This window comes from Excalfactoria chinensis, chromosome 5 (assembly GCF_039878825.1).
Source record: "Excalfactoria chinensis isolate bCotChi1 chromosome 5, bCotChi1.hap2, whole genome shotgun sequence".
NCBI classification, from domain to species: domain Eukaryota; kingdom Metazoa; phylum Chordata; class Aves; order Galliformes; family Phasianidae; genus Excalfactoria; species Excalfactoria chinensis.
In genome coordinates this window covers 38990664-39013103 of record NC_092829.1, presented here as the reverse complement: position 1 = coordinate 39013103, position 22440 = coordinate 38990664, and the positions used below count along the sequence as shown (strand labels likewise).

The 22440-nt window shown below is 36.3% G+C and overlaps 1 protein-coding gene across 2 annotated transcripts in view; it reads right to left on the bottom strand.

Moving 5' to 3' along the window:
* INSC (INSC spindle orientation adaptor protein) overlaps positions 1-22440 on the bottom strand; it is a 115616-nt gene that overhangs the window by 52445 nt on the left and 40731 nt on the right. The window lies entirely within an intron of this gene.

Here is a 22440-nt window from a genome sequence, read left to right as displayed (position 1 = left end):
AAACAGAATTTTAGGAGGAAAACAGTCCTGCAGTCCTTGGCAAATGTAGTGTTTGATATGGTGAAGTAACAAAGTTATGTGCTTGGTTGCTCTTTATAGGACAACACTTTAAGTTTTTTTATACACTTCACCCATCATTCTCTGCACAGGACAAGTTCTACCTTGCAATATCTCTCTGAAGCCCTTACATTGACTCTGGGACAGCCAAACCAAGACAACTAATGGTACTGTCAGCAATATCAATTTCTCACACATTATAATCTCCATAAACTTCAGCTGTATTCTTCTTTCAGATGAGAACTTTACCTTCTCTCATTTTTCTCACTGTTGTCTGTAAAATATGTGTATCTGACTTCCAGAGCACATTTTTGCACAACAGTAACCATACTGTAAACAAGTGAGGCTGTAAGTAACTCCTTGATCAGTAAGGGCACAGGGGCAATTAGCCTGCATTTTGAGCCCTTGCACCCTCTGACAGAGGCACAGCTTTTAACACATAGAATCACCAAGGTTGGAAAAGACTTCTAAGATCATCCAGTCCAATGTCCTGAGCTGTTACATAAAAGCCTTCCTGTTAGAGCTGACTCTGAAATTGCATTAGCCAATTATTAGACGATAATGGGGAAGGTCCTTTCAATTCTTGAGCTCAGAACCAGTTGGATTCAGAAGATCCCCTTTCAGACCACTGAGGTGCTGCACAAATTACCAAATTTTGGCTATAAACATGTATGCAGGAGGCTAACCTCAGATATAATTTTACATAAATCAACAGCAGACAAGATACAAGGGATCAGTTTCATTGATCCAATTTCCCTTTTCACCAAATACAGTGAAACTTCTTTTAATTTTAAACATCACAAGCTGCTGCTATTTAAGTTCTTTACTCAGCACTGAGCACTGTGTAATTGTATTTTATGATTGATTGTGGCTCACTTTCTTCTCACTATATGTAGTCTCCTTATTGCCTTCTTGGATGTGAAACAAGGTTTCCTAATAGACAAAAATAACAACTCCAGAAGTTTGAGATCATGATTTATAATGACATGCACAGTTTGTGTGCAGTAAAGGATAAACTCATTTGACAGAGTAATGTATTTTTCATTTCCAAAGTGCACTATGATAATTGATTAAATCTCTGTTTAGTAAGTACAAATTAACTCTTATATTATACATTCACATGGAGAGAAAAACTCAAATATAAGGCTAGTTGGCTTAAAAAAGAAATAACTCAATGTTTCCTTTATTCTCAAATAGAAAACTTCACTTCAAAAAGAAAAAAGGTTTATAAAATTGTACAGAAATGATTTTAAAGAAATTCTCATTTGTCTCAGTTCCCACTAAAGTAATTGACCAAAGTACAGTTGTGTAACATAAAAATTTTTGTCATCTGAAATTTAACATCCTTTAACTCCACTGGCTGAAATAATACCATTTGCCTTCTTTGAGACCAAAGGACTACTGAAAATTCTCTTTGTTCACTACATCAACATTTCTCATACATTATGCTTTAAACTAATCTCATGATCTGTCAAGTGAAATAGGAGTTGTTCGCTTTCATTCACTTCTCCACATACTTAGACAAAATCTTCTGAACGTTCAACCCATGAATTTGCAGATTATCTTTTGCATATTAAAAGAAGGAAAGCCAAGTAGAATCATTCCTTATTAACTTTTAAAAACCATATTCCAGACAGCATTTAATGATGTCTCAAAACAAGTTGAAAATTTCCATCTTGTCACCCATTACTGAAAAAATAAATAAATTACCACACCTACACAATAAAAACACCACATAATGGGACAGATTAAAAACCTGTCTAGCCCATTATCCTGCTCTCAACACAGCCATTAGCAGATGCTTAAGGAACAATTGCAAGAGGTAATGCAGGAGCCAAGCAACCCCTCCTTCCCATCTTCTGGCAATTAGTGGTTTATGAACTTCCTAAGCCAAAATACATGTCTGTGCAGAAAGTTTTCACAATTCATGAAACAAAAGTAGCCATTAATCCCTTTTGGAACTCAGTTAAACTTTTGGCCTTTACAACATCTAGTGACAACAGCTTATGCTTTGATTGTGGTTTGTATGAACAACTATTTCTTATTGATTATTTTAAACTTGCTGCCTTGAGATATTAATACAAGCTCAGCAGTTCTTGTATGATAAGAGAAATTGGAGAGCTTCACAGAAACCCTCTTTGTACACTCACTAGTTTATTCGCTGTGACTGATTTTCTTTGATTTAGCTCATTTTCAATACATCAAAACTGTGCTTAACCAATCTGTCAGCGTACAGAAGTGATCTCTCACCTCTGATCATCTGCTTACCCTTCCCCACTTTTCCTAAAAACAATTCTAGTTATACTCTGGCCTTCCAAGATGAGATGCAGGAACAGCATACAACATCCAAAATTCACGTGCATCATATAATTACATATTTGGATTGTATTTCCTGTACATCTCCATTTTCCAAGAATTCCCCAAATTACTTTTCTTTACGTAAGTGCTTTGAAAGGAACTATTTCATGTTTATCTTCCACAAAGCATGACTATTTCAGAATGAAAATAAAAGTGATAATATAGTTTAGAGTTAGTTGCCCTATGGTGTAAGATGGTTCTTCAGTTTCTGACTCCTCCTCACATTTCCTACTATGTTCATTAACAATTAATTGAATCAGATATCTTACTTTTTTAGCGACTCAGTATTGACAGGTACTTCAGTGATTGTGTGGCTGCAGTTAATTTGAACGAACCTGATCAGTTTCACATCATCCGAAAGTGCTGTTATCCTGCTATAATAACTATTTTCAGGCAGTTAACAAATACACTGAGCATTATTGGTTCAAGGGACCTTAATGGTGTGATTTTGCTCAGTTCTGTTTCATTAAAAACCATTAGGTGGTTAACTGGCAGAGACCTTCGTGTATAAAGTTAGCTCTCCACTAGTTTAATTTTTTTTAATTTAGTATGCCTTGGCATACTGACAAGACAGCAATTTATGATACTGCGCACCAAAAAAAAGCAGTATTTCATGTAAAAATAGAAGTAATTCAGTACAAAATAAAAGTTCAAAAGAAAGCATTTATTTGATGTCATCCTATTTTAATTAAGGCTGTAAAACAAATGAAGTTTTCAAGATCATTCAATTGAATTTCAGTAACTAGTGATTTGAATACCCTGAATTCTAGTGTGCCTGTCAAACGTCTGTTTAAAGATTGTATTCTGACAAAGTCATCTGACTGAAACCAACTTAGAGCAAAGCATGTTGGAAGTATGTTTCAACAGATGTTTCAACCTCGTTCCACACAGATATTTCCACGCTATATAATGCTTTGATGGTCAATTTCATCATTGAGAAGGACTCATGGGAAAATCATTATCATCTTACATTTCTAATACATATGTTGTTTTCAGAGTTACCAGCACTTCTTTCTTTAAGTAATAAGTAGTATGCTCATGAATCACACGATCCTTAAGACAGACCCAGAAACCCCTTACAGGGCAGTCCTCTCTCTGTCTCACATTGGTGTGATACAAATACAGAAGCACAAGAGTAAAGAAATAATAACTAGATAATATTTACAGCTTCCAGCTTGGACCTCTTTACCATAGTTTTACTGGCAGAAACACATACTTTTTTAAATTGCAAGTGTTATCATAAAAAAGAATTATGCCTCCATTTTTTATGCTGAATTTCAATAAGTACAGAAGTTTTGTGCTTTGTATGTGGAAGGCTGAGCTAATCAATTCATGTGAATATTCCCAGGGGCCATCACATTTATAAAGTGTAAAGACTTCTGCTGCGTAGAATTATGTTTTCTTGAGGCTTCTTAGTCTTTTTATCCATTTTCACCTATTATGACAGATTTATCACAGATCCTAATGATAGCATTAATGCAGCTTCCAGATAAGTCTACAGTGAAAGTTATTGCCAAGACTTACAACTCTGCTCAAATTTATTATTCTAATTAGCTGCAGGTAATTAATTGGCAACAAACAACTTCTTGAATGGATTTAGCCCCCTCTTTGAACATAACTCATCTCTAATTTTTTTCTAATGCATCTATTCAAAATTATTCATAGGTACCCAATATTCCCAGGGCCAGTTTCTACATTAATATAATAGACAGCAGAACTCAACTATCAGTGGAAGGATTTAGTGAAGAGCCTTAGAGAAGGCTCTTATTTATACTCAAGTCACTTAACACTATTAATTGCTTGTAAGAGCCTTGTGGATCTGTGATACACTTGTGCTAATTTTAGCAAAAATTTAACATATTTAGGGAGACAGTTAAGTGATACAGAATACCTGTAGGGTAGCTGATTTTTAAGTGAACACACTTACTTTGAAGATCACTCGGAGTAATTGGGGTCTGTGAATATTTAGCATTATAGTTGATGTGGCAAGTTAAAGGATTAGTCCAATTATTTGGACAGTGTTCACTTTTCTTCTAGATTTCACTTTTTTTGCTAGTATATCAGCAACCCAAATTCACAGGCAGAAGAATTTAATATTTAACAGGCTGCTCAGAAAGGTTGTGGAAGCTCCTCACAGGCGGTGTTCACAGCCAGATTGGACGGGACCCTGGACAACCTGGTCTAGTCCCTGATCTGGAGGTTTGTAGCCCTGCCTGTGGCTGAGAGGTTGGAACTTGATGATGGAACTTGGGCCCCTTATAGCCCAAGCCATTTCTATGAATTAAGCCTTCAGCTAACATTAATGAAAAGCAAAGTAATTCCAAGTCTTCAAAAAAACTAACAGGTTATATTAAAGCCTGAATTTTAATGTCAACACTTCAACCATCATTACATTAATTCTTCCAAATAAAGTTATTTAAAAAGGTAATATGAACCACAGCCCTCAAAGCAGAAGAGCACAAGGAAACTGTATACACTGTAGCCAACCAAGTACTTCAAAGCTTATCCTAGAAAACAGGAACATTAGTCAGCACTGATCACCCTTCCACTTTTCAATGCTTGTTTAATTTAGGAGTAGCTTTAAACTACAAAGAGATGCAGCAGAAGTAATGGAATTATTACCACTAATTTCAAGAAGCAAGATGTCAATAAGCAGAAATATCGGTAACAAAACCATAATTACTTAAAGAACATATGTAAAACACGGGTTGTGTTTTTTAATCGTGGTGGCAATTGATCGATGACACCAAAATATTGCTACTTTTTTTTTGGTAACTAATATCCATGATCATCTTCACCTGGCTAGAAACCAGCAGTGACCCCCTTACCACTTGCTGAAACTTCAGTGCCACTGAACTGGGCAGAATGCAATTACTGAAGCCACCTGCCCTTCCATCAAGTCAGCACTACTACAGAGAAAATGTGTTAAAAACACAAAGAGTTTGAATCTCGTTAGGCACCCATCCTGTTTCTGCAGGGAGATCTAATGCAGACAAGACTTTGAATCTTAGAACTGTAGTCAGTCTGCTGCATTCTGTGAAATTGTGTGCATTTACTAATAGAGGGGAAATGTCTCTAAAGAAAGTAAAAGCACTAAACAACAGTAAACATTTCTAATAGATAAGGTACAGTATGTAAATTAACTATAGCTTCATTGCACCTAATTAAAAGGCCACATAAATCATTTAGCATTAAGTGCTACACCAGTGTTCTTCTCAGATCTTTATGCTTTTCTGAGAAATCCTCACTGTAAGTTGTCCCCCTAAAAATGTCTGAAAAATATTATACTGTCCCAGAATTACTGGCATATTGTGGAACATAAGACATAATATAAAATCACAGACCAATTCAGTTTGGCAATTAGCTTATGTAAAATTTAGGTTAAACTTCACAGATATTAATTTTCTTAAGTAGGGCCAGGTCCTTTCCAGCCTCTGTCATCTGAAGAGATAGGCAGAAGACAAAAGAACTAGTTCAGCCTAGTTTTGTGGATTTTCACTTCGTGCCTGGTACATTTCATTGTTAAGACAGCAGATATCTCCAGAAGCACATAAGTCACTGAGTTCACAGAGTGTAAAGACAACCATAAAAGAGAAAAACATTTCCTAGCGGAATATGGATAGAAATGCTAAATAAACTCTGCTAACAGCAAATTAATGATAGCATAAGGCCCTATTTGCCTTGCTTGCAGACAAAGCTGAACAAACAGTAATGCCAGTGTTATCACAATGATTGCCAACTAAACAGATAACTGTTGAATTTCCATCTGCAATATCATCGATATTTGCAATGATTTCTGATGTCATTCTTGGATCAGCTTGTCTCAATTTTTAATATTTACAAAATATGTATAATTCTGGCTATCTCACAGCATTAAATTAATAAAACATTCATCTGACCAAGATCTGTGTCTTTTGTTCAGCATGCTACTCGATTACTTGTCCTGCCTTAAACAGATTCCCTTCATTCACAAGCAAATTGCTCTTTGATGAGCTGGATGAAATAGTTATCCCTTCTATCTTGAGGCAAGCTCCTGAAATAAGGAGCTATTCTCTTACTGCATGGAAGAGGCAGTACTGATGTGGCAAGATTCTGGCACTTTCATTCTTGTACATATAACACTCTGCCTTGAAAAATCATACGTTATATTTTTCCAGAAGAAATGTGATACCAGAGCTGAGGGGTCTTCACCTTGTATGAAATACCTGAGTCCATGACTTTGGACTGTATGTAGCCCAATAAACACAGAACAGCATAACCTGATGGAATATCACAAGATGGCTGTACTCAAAACATGCCTACATCTTGGTTTGGGACATTAAGTCTGATCAGGTGACTGAAGTGTGCTGATGATCTCAAAGGGACATTGTTGTCAGCATAGATTTAAATTGCTACTTATTGTCCAAATACCAGAGTTCTAGCTCCCATAAATGGCTCAGAGGTTCCTGAAAAGGGGAATGAATGAAGGGAGAAATGTCAACAAGGCCAAAAGCAGCAGAAAGTATGTTCAGGTTGCTCATCCTAGTTCATGGTTCCCTAATGCTCAATCTAAACTTGTCATCACAGAGGGCAGTGTTCCTCACTACTTTTTAAGAACGACATGGCCTAAAAGGAAACATTTCTAAACACCCAGCAGGGATAGAGAAATTGAAAAATGAAGGAGAGAAACAACACAGGAAATAATCTAGGGTCAAAGATCACAGAAATGCTCAGATGCAATTGCAAGAAAGGACTAATTTGGAGACTAACATGAGAGTTCAGGAAAAAAGGGCCAGCACCTCACTGAACATTTATTTTTTCTCCAAGTCTGCCTTAATTTGTAGCTTAATAACAAACAGTACGGCTTTTTCGAAGGAATTATGACATGCATTATGAGCATCACCATTAGCTTTTCACCTTTTGCCATTTACTCACTTAAGGTCCTAACCCTACTGATTAAATAAAGCCTGTTTTACTTAATGAAGAAAGCAACAATCATTTTACAGGGGCTTATGAGATCAGTATCATTCAGGACAGTAATTTGGGGACACACAGTCAGATCTTTTCACAGCAACTCTAACTAAAAAAAACAACAGCAGGCTATCCGAGAACTGCATTAGGACATTAACCCTTCAGCAGAGAACTGAAAAAAGATAAAAACTAGCATCAGTGTCACAAATAATGGAATAAGTTGTTAGAAATGCCTTAATTAAACCTTCTCATTCAAAGAAAGCTTTATTTATTTATTTATTTTTATAACAAAGGAATCCAACATTTAAGCATGCTTCCATGGAGCAGAGAAATTAAAATTAAACCTTAAGTCACCAAATGCACTCATCTGATAGCACCAGATAATGTGTTCAAAAATTGCTTAAAAATGAACTCAAAATAGTTCATTATGGGCTCATAAGTGCTAGACTAGAACCTCAGTGCTCTGTTGGTAACATCTTATTTCTCATCTAAATTTCTTAATAGTTGTTTCATTGCCATTTGTTTTCAAGTTCCACGTTACGTAAGAATTAATCTTTTAAAACATTTTTAGAAAGAGAATGCATTCTTCTCAGCTTCTGATTTATAATAAAAAACAAAATTATCAAGCAAAACTCTTTGGGTTGCTTTTACTGCTCTTCTCCTCTTTACTCCCCGTGCTCCAAATATTCTGGTGGCTGCTGCAAAACCCATTTCTTAGATATCTGATATCATGTTTGATATCAAATCAAGCCTCAAACAAACTTGCATAGTGGAATTAGTACATCCACATTTCTACTAGAAATATCTTTTTCTCACAGCCTTGGCCTAATCTTACTGTTACATGCCATCACAGTCATCACATTATGAGCTAGTATATACAGGCCATTTTTTTCCTCTGCACTGAATGAGCTACAAATCATTGCAGACCTTCTTGTTGAGTCCCTAAACACAAAACCTTGAGATTTCAACTAGACTTTTCTTTTCCCCTATTACTCATTGCCTCAAGATTATCTTGTTAGCAATACTCCAAAATTTAAGTCATAGCGAGTTGTGCCACTCACAAAATGAAACATTTTAATAAAAACAAGTACAGAGAGAAATAGCTGAAGTCTGCTTTTAATTATCTTCTTTCAAAAACAACCCTTTTGACTGTCCCTTCCCGTTTCACCCTTTGCCTGACAGTTATGTCTTGCTGTATTTACCACTAAATTATTGTGCAATCTCCACTGATTTATTTATTTTTTATGAGGGAAAACAGGAAAACAAAGTTACCTCATGACAGATCAAGAGGTTATTCAGTACATTCCATTTTCAGCAGGTTCACATTCACCTGTTTCCTTTTTAATCTCAAATTTTTAGCTACTCTCTTAGAGCTCCTTTCCTGAATTTCTCCTCTTTTTCATTCCAGTTGCCTCTTGTCCTAACCTCCCATGTTCACTAGAGATAAACACCATTTCCTTCTGCTTTCCTCTTGGAGACAATACAAAATCTTGCTAGCTACTTCAGCACCTACAAAGTTCTTCTCCCACTTTTAATGGATTGAGTTGTGTTTTCCCTTTCCCAGATATGCTTCTTTGCTTTCTATTCCTCTGACAATTGAAGCTAGATGGTTACTGTTCCTGTTGGTACCTATAATTGCATCTTCATTTAGTCAGGGTACTTTTCCCACATTTTTGTACCTAATACTTACTAGTTATGCGTATGAAATAAACATTCCTTACCTTTTTCCCTTTTAATCTCAGTTTATTGAATCCATCTAATCCATATATATATTAAATGGCTTTTCTCAGAAATCTCATTGGAGAACACATAACAGACAGTATATACTGGCATCTTAGACTGTCAAATTTCCTCTTAAGAAGTTATTTAGCAAATCTAGAATTTCTGCATGAGCCTTCCCACAAGGACCCAGCTTACTGCTCAAGGCTAGGCTACAATATAACCAACAACTGCACATGTAAGCACAGGAGTTGACATGGCATACTTTCCTTCTGTACACATTGCCTCCTCCCCCAAAAATAGATTGTTTTAGGCTCTGGCATAATGCTAAAAGACCCTGTTCCACTTTTGTTTTTTAAATGTGTTTCAGATTCTGACTTCTTTCCCCCTTGCCTACTCTACTCTGCCCATCCTCTTTCTGCTTACATGTGCTGCCCACTTGTCAGAGAGAGACCACTGAGCCAAGCAAAAGAATGAGATATCTGCACCCCATTTTCTGTACAAGGCCAGATTTGTGGTTTTTTTAACTTACTTAAAGCCTGTGTCACCCTCCAACAACAATCAGAAGAACAGAGTGACCTGGATAAGCTGGTTGAATAGAAATTGCAAAAGTTGGGTTCCACTCTTTGCTTTTCTACTAACACCCCAACCATTTCTGTCACCTTCTTCCACATTTGCCAGACTGGCTCTCCACTGCAGAGCTTATAGAGGATGAAACATTTCCTTGCTTTAATACTTGAAAGTTGTGCCTAGCATTCGGATCTTGGCTGCAGTGTACAGGTACTACCACAACACTTATGATAAGCAGTGAAAAACTAAGATTTACAAAGCAATCCTGAGAGGAGTTCTGAAGGCTACATGGCAAAAGGAGAAAGGAAATGAGTGATTATTATGATTATTTTTTACTATCAGAGTGGGACTTCTGAATGAGGGACAATAGCCAAAGAGAAAAGAATGCCTGAGCTGGAACAGTCTCATTAAATTCTAAAATACAAAGCAACTGGATCCTAAAAAGACAAGAGTTCCAGAGGGTTCCTAAAAATGCTGAATGAGATAAGGAAGAAGCCACAGACTGATTTCCTGGTAAAAGTATAGATGAGAAGGGTGAGAGTCCTGTAGATTGTTCATTCCTTGGAAGTAATTCATTAGTGAGGACTTTTCACCTAGCTGCTGTTCACAGCAGCTCTAATAATCTCAGATGCTCAAGATGTGCTGACAAGAGTACCACCACACAGATGTCAATCATCTCCAGAAGGAAGCAGATGAAAGGAAAGGCACTGCACTGAGGATAGAGCCAGGTGACTTTTAGAGGGCAGGAGAGAATGTTACAAATATTGACAAACAGAAAGGCTGAAAAAGTGATTTCTCACCCCTCTCTTAGTGAGTAGGATGAAGCATCGATTCCATTTGTTCTTCTTCATCTAGTGACAATGGACTTTGGGTCACTGACAGTGAATCTCTGGCACAAATGAGGTTACCCTTGATTCATACAGGCTTTATGTTCTGCAGTGCATTAAGACAGAACAATGATATTTTCTAGGAAAAAAAGCATCATTACATTATTACTGTGCACAAGTAAGTCAATTATCCCTTCTTAATTATTTATTTAGCATTAATAAACTCTAATTGACCACAAAAGGAGCATAGGAAAAAGCTAACAAGAGGAAAAAAGTGTACTAAATGTGAACATGGGTTTGATATCAGTGTCTTGAAGTAATATATCCCTGGTTCAATGAATTATCCCCTCACATCAAGTATAAATTGATTTTTTATGCAAGAAAATTATTTTGCATTAAAAACAGTGGAAGGGTAAGTTTAACCAAGTTATTGTCAACTGTAATGCTTTATAATGTATTTCTTTATATAAGCTTTATAATATATCTTATACTTCCTTGTAGTGGAGCAAGAAAATTTAATGTGAAAACATACCAAAACTGCAAGCAAGGAAATATTCCATACTATGAAGTTTGTTACAGACATCAGACCTGGCTAAAATTTTCTTCACATAAATTACTGTGTTAACAGAACTTCATGACTGATATGTGCCAAAAAAATAAATGGGTTATTCATTCAATATTCTCTTTCACTTTCTCTTTGCCATTCCTACTATAAGAGCAGGGTTTTCAGTGGAAGGAAGTAATCGTGTATTTGTCAAATGCCTTATTAACAAACCTTCATGCTGCCAGAACACATACAGATAATAAGGTTACTGACTTCACTGTAGAGAGAAGCAAAGGCAAATAGATGCAGTGTTCTGTGATATATCTTTGTTTTACTGTTTTCCAGAGTGCAAGACTAAATCTAAATTGATTCATTAAATTACTTCCAACACTTCATAAAATTTTCACAGCATCTGCTAAATGGTTTCTCAAAGCCCATCAGTTGTCAAGTTGGGTATGCTTTTCTGTAACTACTATTGAGACAAATCAGGCTGGAATTGCTGAGATAACTTGGCACATCAGTAAGTGCAAAGAAAAGGATGTGGAATTCAGGTTCCAGCTTTCACTCTGACTCCTGCACCTGGAAGGACTCAAAGGCCTCATATCCAGATCCTAAATTTGAAACCATTTGATCAGAACTTTGCACTTGGGGCACAATTTTAATGGAGATTTTTTTTCCTCTCTACATCATCCCCTTCCCAAATAAGTTCCATTTCTCTAAACTCATTACTAACCTGGGCTATAATGAAAAACTATTCATAGAATGAAAAATTATCCATTTAATAAATAAATAAATTGAACCTTTATTCTTTAATTAAAAGCAGTGAAGAAATTACACAATCCCCATTTTGGAAAACATGACATTTTACTTAGAAATACTCCAGGAATTAATCATTTAAACAGACACAGTTTTCAAAAGGCATAGACAGATACCTGTGTTCTGTTACCAATAACTCAGCCATTAAAAAAACTAAACAACCAATAAGGAGACTCGACCTCCCTCCTTCTTACTACTATGTAAAATAAGTAAAGAAATCAAGTTCTACTGGGCAACAGAAACCAAGTGTCAATGAAGATACTAATGGCCAATTTAAAAAAAAAAAAAAAAAAAAAAAGAAAAAAAAAGTAACAGTGTAATAGAAATCCCATACAAAACACTAGTTGTTCACCAAGACTTAAGTTATATTCTATTTCTATTGCAGGAGGACTTTAAAGAAATAAATAAATATTACATATAGCAATTATACTCTATACTTAATCTGCAAAAACAGCATTAAATTTCTTCTGTCTGTATTTCACCAGATGTGTACTGACAACAAACATAGCTGACTTGTTTCTTGGCTTTTCTCTCTTCCCTCCCCACCTTTTCCCATCACCCAGACCCTCCAGACATCTGACAAGTTCTCACAAGTTTTGAGGACTTGAAATAATCTAGGCAAACATGCAACAGAACAGGTCTTTGAAGAACAATACTGACACAAGTGTCATTGGCTGCCCAGAGTCTGGGGAAGGATGGGACAACATTGTCTACCTGTATTTGGGGAATATCATTTTTGTCTCACTGCTCTCCTGTTCTATTAAATGTGGCTAGGTTTTTCATCACCCCCCAATCATTTTCTGAGGGTCCTGTGTTTCGATTGGCTGGGTTCAAGTTTTGCTTTTGGTGGTGCTTGCTTTTGTTTTCCTGGGTTTGCTTTCTTAATTTGGTTTTTGTCTATTTATATATATGTATATATATAAATATTTATCCAGAGAAACACTTAGGTACTTATCACAAACTTAGGCTGAAGTTTCCATTTCAGTGGCTTATATTTTCCATTTAAAAAACAATATCTAGGAGAAAGGATAGCTTCTACTGCTTTAAATATTTAGGCAGAATAGACAAGTGTTATCTATATACAGAAGTAAAATAAATACATTTGAAACCTCAAATACTCAAGTAGAAGATACAGTTCTTACCCAACCACATTCAGAACTCTTGTTAATTCAATACACAATCTGAGCTCAGAAGAGCTAATGAAGATTTGATAAGGTCTTACAGCATCTCATTTCACTTCAATTAAATTATCCAAAAAGAGTAAAAAAAAAAAAAAGCTTATACCATTAGCAGCTAAAATACTCAAATACTCTTTAAGCATTTAAGCACATGAAGCACCTGCCTGCTGCTTGCAGAGGTACCCAAAAGTGACAGAATACTTGGCACCCCAGCTTCACAGGCACCCAGAACAGCACGACAACAAATATCAGCAGGACTTTGCTGCCTATTAGCAAAAAGTTAGACTATTTCTGACATAAAAGAATGCCCGAAATCCTAACATGTCTTATGTAACCACAGTAAATTAGCTTAATCAGTACCAAATTTATCTGAAGTAGGAAAACTTGTCCTAACAAGCTGCAGGGATGTACACAGACCTCTGATGATAATAGGCTGTTTTCACTGTTAAAGCTCTTTGAGACATAAAACATAACTAAGCTCACTTCTGGTTACAAATGACTTAAGGATCTAATTTGAGCAGCAGCACTGCTATACTCCAGCACAAGAATGACTGAAAAATATATATAGGTACAACTAATCCTACTGTACCTGAAGAAAGCATGTATGATTCCTGTATTATGTTTGTGGAACAATATTCATGTTCCAATCTATCACTTCAATCTTTCCTGAATTATCTAACACCCAAGTGACATGTTTTCAAAGGCACATGAAACAGGTAACCACGTGAAGTCAACCTTAACATCTTACATAGACAGTAACATGGTCAAGGGCTCATTTACAAACATACATTGAGGTGGGTCTGGCTGAAACAGAGTAGGAGAAGAGAAGACTCGTGACAGCAGGTTTATACCAAGCTAATACAATCAGATGGGCAACCTCCCCTCATAGTTCTGGTTTTACTTTGTAACCTCAGTGAGCAACTCAGAAAATTCTCAGCTCAGGTGTCAGTGGCAAAAGCATCAGGTGCACAAATTGAAAATAGCTGCAAGGTAAAATCTTGCCTTGAAACACCAGGGAGAGAGCAGGGGAGATAGTTATGTGTAAAAAGAAGTCTTAACCCTAAAGGGGAATTAATCACTCAAATGCCCACAAAAGATAAAAGAGGATAAACAGAGTAGTGACAAAGTATTAGAACATAAAGTTCACTTTTATTTCTTCTACATTTGGGTGCAAGCAAACAAGATCCTGCAAGGATTAGCTAGAAAAATAAGCTGAAATCAAGTTTCCTGTGCTACTAACTCACACATACCCCTACATAGCATTGAATTAAGAAGCACGGAGAGCTAAACACTCTCCTAAATATCTACTGGGGAGGAAAAAAAAAAAAAAAAAAAAATAGAAAAAAAAATAGATCTTTCTAAAGAGACTTGTTGCATGCACACAAACATTCCAATTTCATTTGTAAGCAGAGTAGTATTTCAGCTGCTGGGAAGTTCACAAATTTAACAGGAGAAATGTCTTGAACACGCTCCTACCATTACAAAGACAACAAGAAAGCTTTATGATTCCTGTTTCTCACCTCAGAGGAAGACAGGGCCTGATGCATCCTATCTGGTACAAGTAAAGGCTGAGACCCTAAAGTAGTTGTGAGCCAGCCTCAGTTTTTACCCCTACTACCACAAGTCCTTGGTAGCACACACAAAGTACTGGTGCTTTTGCAAGTTTCCTCCACGCATGGTCTGCTGGCACATCTCTCAGATGTTTCCCTGCTCTTCACAGTCTTTCAAGGCTACTGTCCAGCTGATTTAAAGGCCTGCTGTATGCACTGGGAAGGATTGGCTCATGCCACCCAAACTAGGGAGCTGCAGTTATTTAAAATAAGGACCCAAATTCAAATTTTTGGGTTGATTGACTGATGAGCCATGTAAATTGACATTAAAAAATTGTTTAATTTGGGCATTTGCTAAGGGACATGCCTTTGCAACAACCCGACCTACACTGAAGCTGCCTTTGCAACAGCCTGACCTACACTGAAGCAATTTTGAATCCAATGCACACAATGTACAATCCTTTCTCATCACCACCACCACCCTTTTTACAACAAGGCAGCTGCACAGCAGCTCAGTCAGACTGTATTCACACTTGCCCATAAGACACGTTTTCAGAATGGCTGAGGTCAGCCACTCTCCAATCAGCTGAGCAACAGAGAACATTCAGTGCAACTCCAGCCTTGAACAGAGCACCGTGCTTTGCAGGGGAAAAAAATTCTTGTTTTCCCTGGCAGCTGCACACTGCCTTTTAGCCATGGTATTCCTGGTAGCTTAGCCAAGAGCAATACAACATTAGGTTCTCTAACCGCTCACAACATAAACACAATCCCTTCTCCTTGCACAATAGGACTGTGCCACAGGAATTTCTGGCAGACAAATTCATTTGTTTTTAAATGATAGAGGGTCTGTAAGAGGTGAAATTGAACTCAACTATTAGTGTTGGAAATTTCTATTAAGGAAACATTAAAAAACCAGACATGAAAAGATATTGCCTATCCATATTTCTCCCTCCTGATAGGTACACTGGACTACAATAAAATGATAAAGAATAGTAGCATACCAGTATTGACATTAGAAATGTGGGAGCCTGAAAATTTCAGTGAAATACTCAGCCCAATATCTGTGAGTAGGGAACTCCTGTTTACTGCAGACTAGATACCATTTACTCTGCCACAATCCAATCCTCTAAGCCTAGGAGGTCAGTACAACAGCCTTCACATTTCAATGAAAATGTTATATTTGGTAATTGGTTTTAAGTAAATTAATTTTAAAAGTGGCTAAAAAAAAAAAAAAAAAAAAAAAAAAAAAAAAAAGGAAGTTAAAAGAAAAAAAAAAGGAAGAAATTTCATTTTTCATATATAGCAAAAACCAAATCTCTAATCTTATGATCTTTCTGAAATCACTGACCTACAATCCAAGCCTGGTGCATACGTCAGTGCACAGAGCCACAATTGCCATACTTGAAATACAGAAAAAACAATCTGAACAGGTAATCAACCATTAGCTGAATTTACTGCTTCCACAGTCTTTTCTGTTTTCTTTCCACATTTATTCCTCAAAATGAATTGGATAATTTGTGCTACATCAAAATTAAGATTTACCAAAGTTGGGAAAAAACAGTCTACAAATACATGAAAGATATCAGTATAAGCAAAAGGAAAGAGCCTACTCCAAGCAGGAGATGGAATCACATTTCCAAGAGATTCCTTCCAAAGGAATTATTCCTTAATTCTAAAATTATTCAAGAGTGAAATCAAAGGTGAACTAGCAAACAAGAAACTCAAACAGTAATTTCTGCCAGCAGGGCTGGGAGAAAACAGACATAGTGGAAAAAAAAAAATTTACTAGCTAGTTGTCCCAGTTAGTGATACACTTTGTGTTCTGAACTCCGAGTATATATATTTAAATATATATTTATATATATTTCTATATATATTTATATATATATTAATATATATATTAAATTTATATATTTTATATTTATATATTAAATATATATTTAAAATAAATGGAAGAATGAATAATAATTTTCTACTGGAAACATTTGTTTCCTGACTAGCTAGAAAACATGGATTCATAACTATATAATGTCCACTACCTTTTAATCCATTTATTTCTTAAACTACAGATAAGACAAGTGAACTTGACCTGCCTGAATATGGACGATCAACATTGTCACTGCTACAGAAACAAGTTCACTTACTTCCTTCACGTGCATTTTGGATTTCATCTACAAAATTCATTTCAAAATGCAAAGCTAATAACATTCACAATAATTTGAGATTACAGTTGTTACTGAACAGGGCACTTTTGCTCTACAGCACTTCCCAAAATGGTGCTTTTAACCATCTCACCAACCACTTAATACCCCCAGTCTACCCTTATACCATTTCTGGTTTTCTTCTTTTCTTTCATATTTTATGTTCTCAGCCTTCCCTTGTTTTACCCCTACCTAATCTTTATTTTGAGCTCAAATCCCACTTCCATATATGATAGTGGAAAAATATTTCCATTATCTTTAATTGAGCAGAATATATTTCCCTGACATGAATGTTTTCTGTTTCTATTGCATTCCTGGAATAGCTTCCACAATATAGTATCCAGAAAAAGAATGATGTAGAAGTCATACACCTGAAGCACAGTCTCTACACAAGCAACTTAATAAAAAGATTTTTCTTTAAAAAAAGCAAAGAAAAAATTGCATACCTATAGTCCTTCAGGCTTATTGCCTTAAATAACATACATATATTTCATCACACCTATTGAAATACTGTAAGAGGCAAAAAGAATTAACCACCACTGCTAACAATCACCTTTCAGTTTAATATTAAACTCTTGTATGCATCTCACTCCATCACTCCAAGTCCCTCAGGGTTAATGCAAACTCAGAAATCCAGCCATTCACAGCCTCTAGCAAATTTAATGAGACTAGAAACGGGGTCATGCCAGCATATTTCTTAAGATCACTACACTATTTGTCAGAAAGGAAAAAAAGCAAGAGACCATTTACAAAGTTGTAGCATTGTTCTGCTACCCTTCTTAAATTTGCTCATTACAGGTTAGAGAACAAGTGATTACAAGATCCTCCCACCATCCCTAGGCAGCAGCGAACCAGACTGAGAGAGACTAGGCAATTAAGTAAGGAAGAAATTCCTAGGAAGCATGAACTGAAGCAACAAATATTGTATTTAGCACAATACGGTACCAGTATTTTCAGCAAATAGCTCAGAAGTCAAGTCTCAGCTTGTCATAATAAGACCATTAAAATATCCTTAATGGAGTTATTAAAAATCAGACTGGAACAAAACACCTCAGAAGTGTCATGGTACAGGTGATTAATCACCATCCTCTTTTATAGCTGCTGATGAAAAGAGAGTTCAGTGAACTTACATGCCAGGCAACAACTCTATAAAAGTGACAGCAAGATACAGCACAAAGAACAAGCCAGTTTTTGTGAATAGAAACGTTTTAACATTTAGTAGAAGTATTTGCTAGATAGCATTCGGCATTATCAAACCTGAAACAGTGCAATAGGATGATGCAGACACAGTATCAAGCACAACAAGGTGCATGAGGTCATACCATACAGAGCTCTACATAAGGATCATTAAAATAGCAGCTTGCAGGAATCTGTTAATAAGGACTTCCATTGCAATTCACCAGCTTAGGTGGAGGAAGGAAAGATACAGAAAGGTGAACTATTTGCCTTAGGTCAAGGAATTAATCAGAGGTATAACCAAGAACAGTGACATGCAATGCTCAGTCCAAAACTAAAGTTCCAACAAACCTTACTGTCCTTCTGGAGACCAATGGTAACACTTACTTAAAATAAAACAATAGCAAATGCAATGAGCTTTTTGAGCTTTGGGAAGCCTTCAGTATTTTGAGCTGTTTTGGAGTTGCATAAAAATGTGTATTGCTATAAAGAGGATTACTACATTCTTTTCCAGTCACTTTTCCCCCAGTTGATAAGCTCAGTGACTATCTCTAGAAATGCTTCAAAGCTTGCATTTTACAGGAGAAAGATGTCTCAGATATGCTGAGGTCAATGTCCAGGATCGCATCCTTAATTGCCATCCAGCACTGAGGAAAAAAAAAATAAAAATCCAACTAAATCATATATGATAACAAAACCAATATGGTTTGACTGTTAAAATGAGAGGCAAAAACATGGGTCTTTCTTCTTGCCAGAAGAACAGTAATTTCAGATTGCATTATATGCATAAAATTGCCTAGAAAGTCCAAGCCCCACAACTGTTTTGCAAAATAGCTGACTTCCAATATCACTCTGTAAATGGGAAAACAAATATACAGTCTTTACTGTAATCTGTCAAGTTTAGAAAAACCTGGAAAGTAATCAAAGAGTAGATACCACAGGGTCCATTTTCCTTTTAAGCTGTATTGCTTATAGCTAATGCTACATAGCTTTGCTTCCCTGAAGACTTTTATAACTGGCAAGCTCTTCCATACGTGATGAGACATGCTGACTAACAAATGCAAAGCAAATTTTTTAAAGATACACACCAAGAACTATAGTCAGAAAAATCCCTTGGTGTAGTTTGCAGGCAGGTTGTGAAGCATTCCTTTGTTCCTGTGGAGCAGGGCAGGGACAAGAACCCTTCAGGGACAGCTTCAGGATGACCTGCCAGTGCCAGCATTACCACTTCAGACTCTCTCCTTCCTAGATTCAGGAAAACAAGCTTGAGATCAGCCTCAGCCCTCAAGTACAGGACTGCCACCAGGTACACAGCACTGCTCAGTGGCTGCACCAGGCTGACTATGAGCTGCAGGACTGAATGCTCTGGGACATGCATGGCTCTCTCAGTTCCTCCACTCTTCCTCATCTTGCATGTCACAAGGCACCAAGTTATCACACTGGTCTGGAATCTGCAGTGCTCTAGTGTTCCTTTCTCTTCCTTAGCCATACAATTGCTGGGACAGGTTCCTTCCCCACTGCTAATGTACTAGGTTCAGATGCAGTTCAGACTTAGCATTTCTTGGTGCCAGAAAGCTCAGAGAAAACACAAAGCCAAGAGTGGGGTTCTTGAGCTATTCATGTCTGTAATATAATATAACATAACATTATTGCTTAACGACATCTCAAAGGAGCTATTTAATTTGACTATGGTATTTAACGAGGAAGGCTTTTCTCAAGCCTCTACAGTAAATAAATAAGATAGGTCAAGCAAGTAAGATGCCTATGTATGTTAAGATGGTACCAAAACTAAACCTTTTCAGGACTTCATTTTTGTCTTTTTTTTCTGTGGGGTTCATGGGGGATACACATGGCACACTGCCAGCAAACTGCAAAAAAGAGCTTTAGTGCTACAGCTGGAATAAAGCAAATCAGCTACCTCATAGGCAGAAATTGCTGAAATAAGATTGAGTTAGAAAGGGTCCTATCCAGAAAAGATTCCAAGTGCAACACTTGTTATCTTAAGATATCAGGCAGATAGGGTATCAGGCAGATAGGGTCTTCTTTCTTAATATTTAAAAAAAAAAAAAAAAAAAAAAAAAAAAAAAAAGTGTATTTTCTACTGAATTCCACATTTCAAAATATGCATTCTGAAAATGATTAAGCTTCTTATATGATAAAGGCTATACCAGCATTTTGATCTCCACATACTATGTATCACATACTCTGAAATATGTCCCTGACCCTGATAAGATTCAGGGTGAATTCTTAGTCATTAAAGATGAAAGATGCTTCATCATTTAATAAAAAACCTGTTCCTATCTAACACCAAGCCACAAATACCAACATTTAATGAAAGGTCTTGTGAGGCAAGTTGAATAGATTGTTTAAATTTGTCTATTTGTTCACACTTTAAAGTCACTCTAACTTCTCAATTACTGTAATGGACATACTCAAACTTACTTCAGGTTAAAAGCCAGAATTCTTTTGTGACTTCTAGAGTTCAACATAAAATATTATGCAGCATATCTCTGGGAAGTAATATAACATGTTTCTGCAGCGTAATATACAACTAATGTAAAGCTATAGCGATAAAACTATCAGAATGAAAAGGTTAGGAAAAATCTTGAATTCTGGCAGACTTGCACTCCCCCAAAATACATAAAGAACAAGTGAAATGCAATTATTTTTATTGCCTCTGAGCTAAACTGCTGACCTACACTTTAACATCCTGAATATAGGAACAAAGATATTTTACCCTTGTATTCAAAGAAAAAACCTGTTGAGTTCATATTCCTCCTGAGTGCTACAAAATGATGGCAAATCAATAGGCACTACTTTGCTAACATCATCCTTTGGATCCAGTCAACTAGCAACATTTGAAAATCCTCCCTAGAAACAGCACATGGATACACAAATGTAGCTGTGATTTAGCTTCTACCAACAAATCACACAAATTGTAGCAACAAAGCAAACAAATTTACTCTAAGTTTCACTACAGGTGGAATACAAATCACTAAAACAAAAAAAAATACGTTGTGATAAAATAGACCCCCCTTCCTTAAGCTATGATTCTTTACTGAATTGCTATGGGATAATCAAGTGAAATGAAAAGAACACAAGGTCTTTATGTGAGGTATCACTGATGCCACAAACTATGCTACAGCTAAGCTCACTATGCATAGCTTTATTGGCAGAGCACTCTTCTCTCTTCTGTAACATGCTGTTCATGAGTCTTACTACTACAAATAAAAGTTTTCCAAACCTGTTTTCAACTCTATAGAAAGCATTATATTCTCGAGTGGTTTTCCAGAATTCACAAAGCAGGAATTCATAGAGCTGTGGAAGCACAACAATCAAAAAATATTCAGCTCTCGGATCCTATATCACAGATAACGTGCATTTGTTCTCTAGAGTTTCTTAGCCTTGACATGCGAGTTCCTGACATCATCCCAATAAAACCAATTATCGAGAATGTAAATTAGAAGGACAAGATCTGCAACAATAAGTAGTCTGTAAAATACAAATAGGAAATACAGATGTTGTTTTTCACTTGACAAGGAGTGCTTATCAGGCAGGAAGTACACTTTGCATGATGTAGGTGGGAAAAGCCAGAAATTCAAAACAAGCCTTTCGTTATTAGCAGCAGATACTATAGGAAGCCATCAAACAAAAAGAACTCAGTACTTACAGAAGGTATCTAAGTAGCACGAGGACATGTAAAACCACTGATTAGACAAAACATTTAAAGCATTTGTATTTAAGCAAGATTTTTAATGATGAACTTGAGCACAGTCTTGAAGTTGTGCATGCTTACAAATGTGTTGATTCTTGAAGAGTCCAAATACTATTAAAAACAGAGATGAGTCTTGTGAGGATCAGCACTAATAAAAGAAATGGCTACATAGCACGTAGATACAGAGTAAGTAGAAAGGTGGCTTATAGACAGCTAACAAGAATTGACAGTGTTAGAAAAATAGACTAGAACGAAATAAAAAGGGAATAGTTTTACACAGGCTAATTCACTGAAATCACATCCCTAGGACTCATTCACTTGGGCATTTCATATTTAAGAAGATTGATGAAACAGGAGATATTTCAATAAGTTAACGTGCAACCAAAACTAGTTGCTGCCCCAAATTCACTAAAAAAATACGAGCTTAAAGCCACATCAACAGATCACAACAAGATGTACAGACCTTCATTGCATACAGAATACAACTGGCAAGAGGTACTTAGGTAACTGAATGAGAAGGAATACACCTGTGTAATTTTGCCCAACTGTTTTATTATTATTATTATTTATTTATATGACTAGATAGAACTATTTCTCTGCCTTCAGCTCCAAGGACTAAATCAAACAGTACCGGGGTAATTTTAGATACTTGTGGTAGAAGTTCAACAAGCTGATATAATCTTTTCCTCAAAGTCATATTTGAGATTGTATTTATTAAAAACACAACCTGTGAATGCAATATTAAACACATGTTGAAAGACTCATCATTGTGTCTTGCA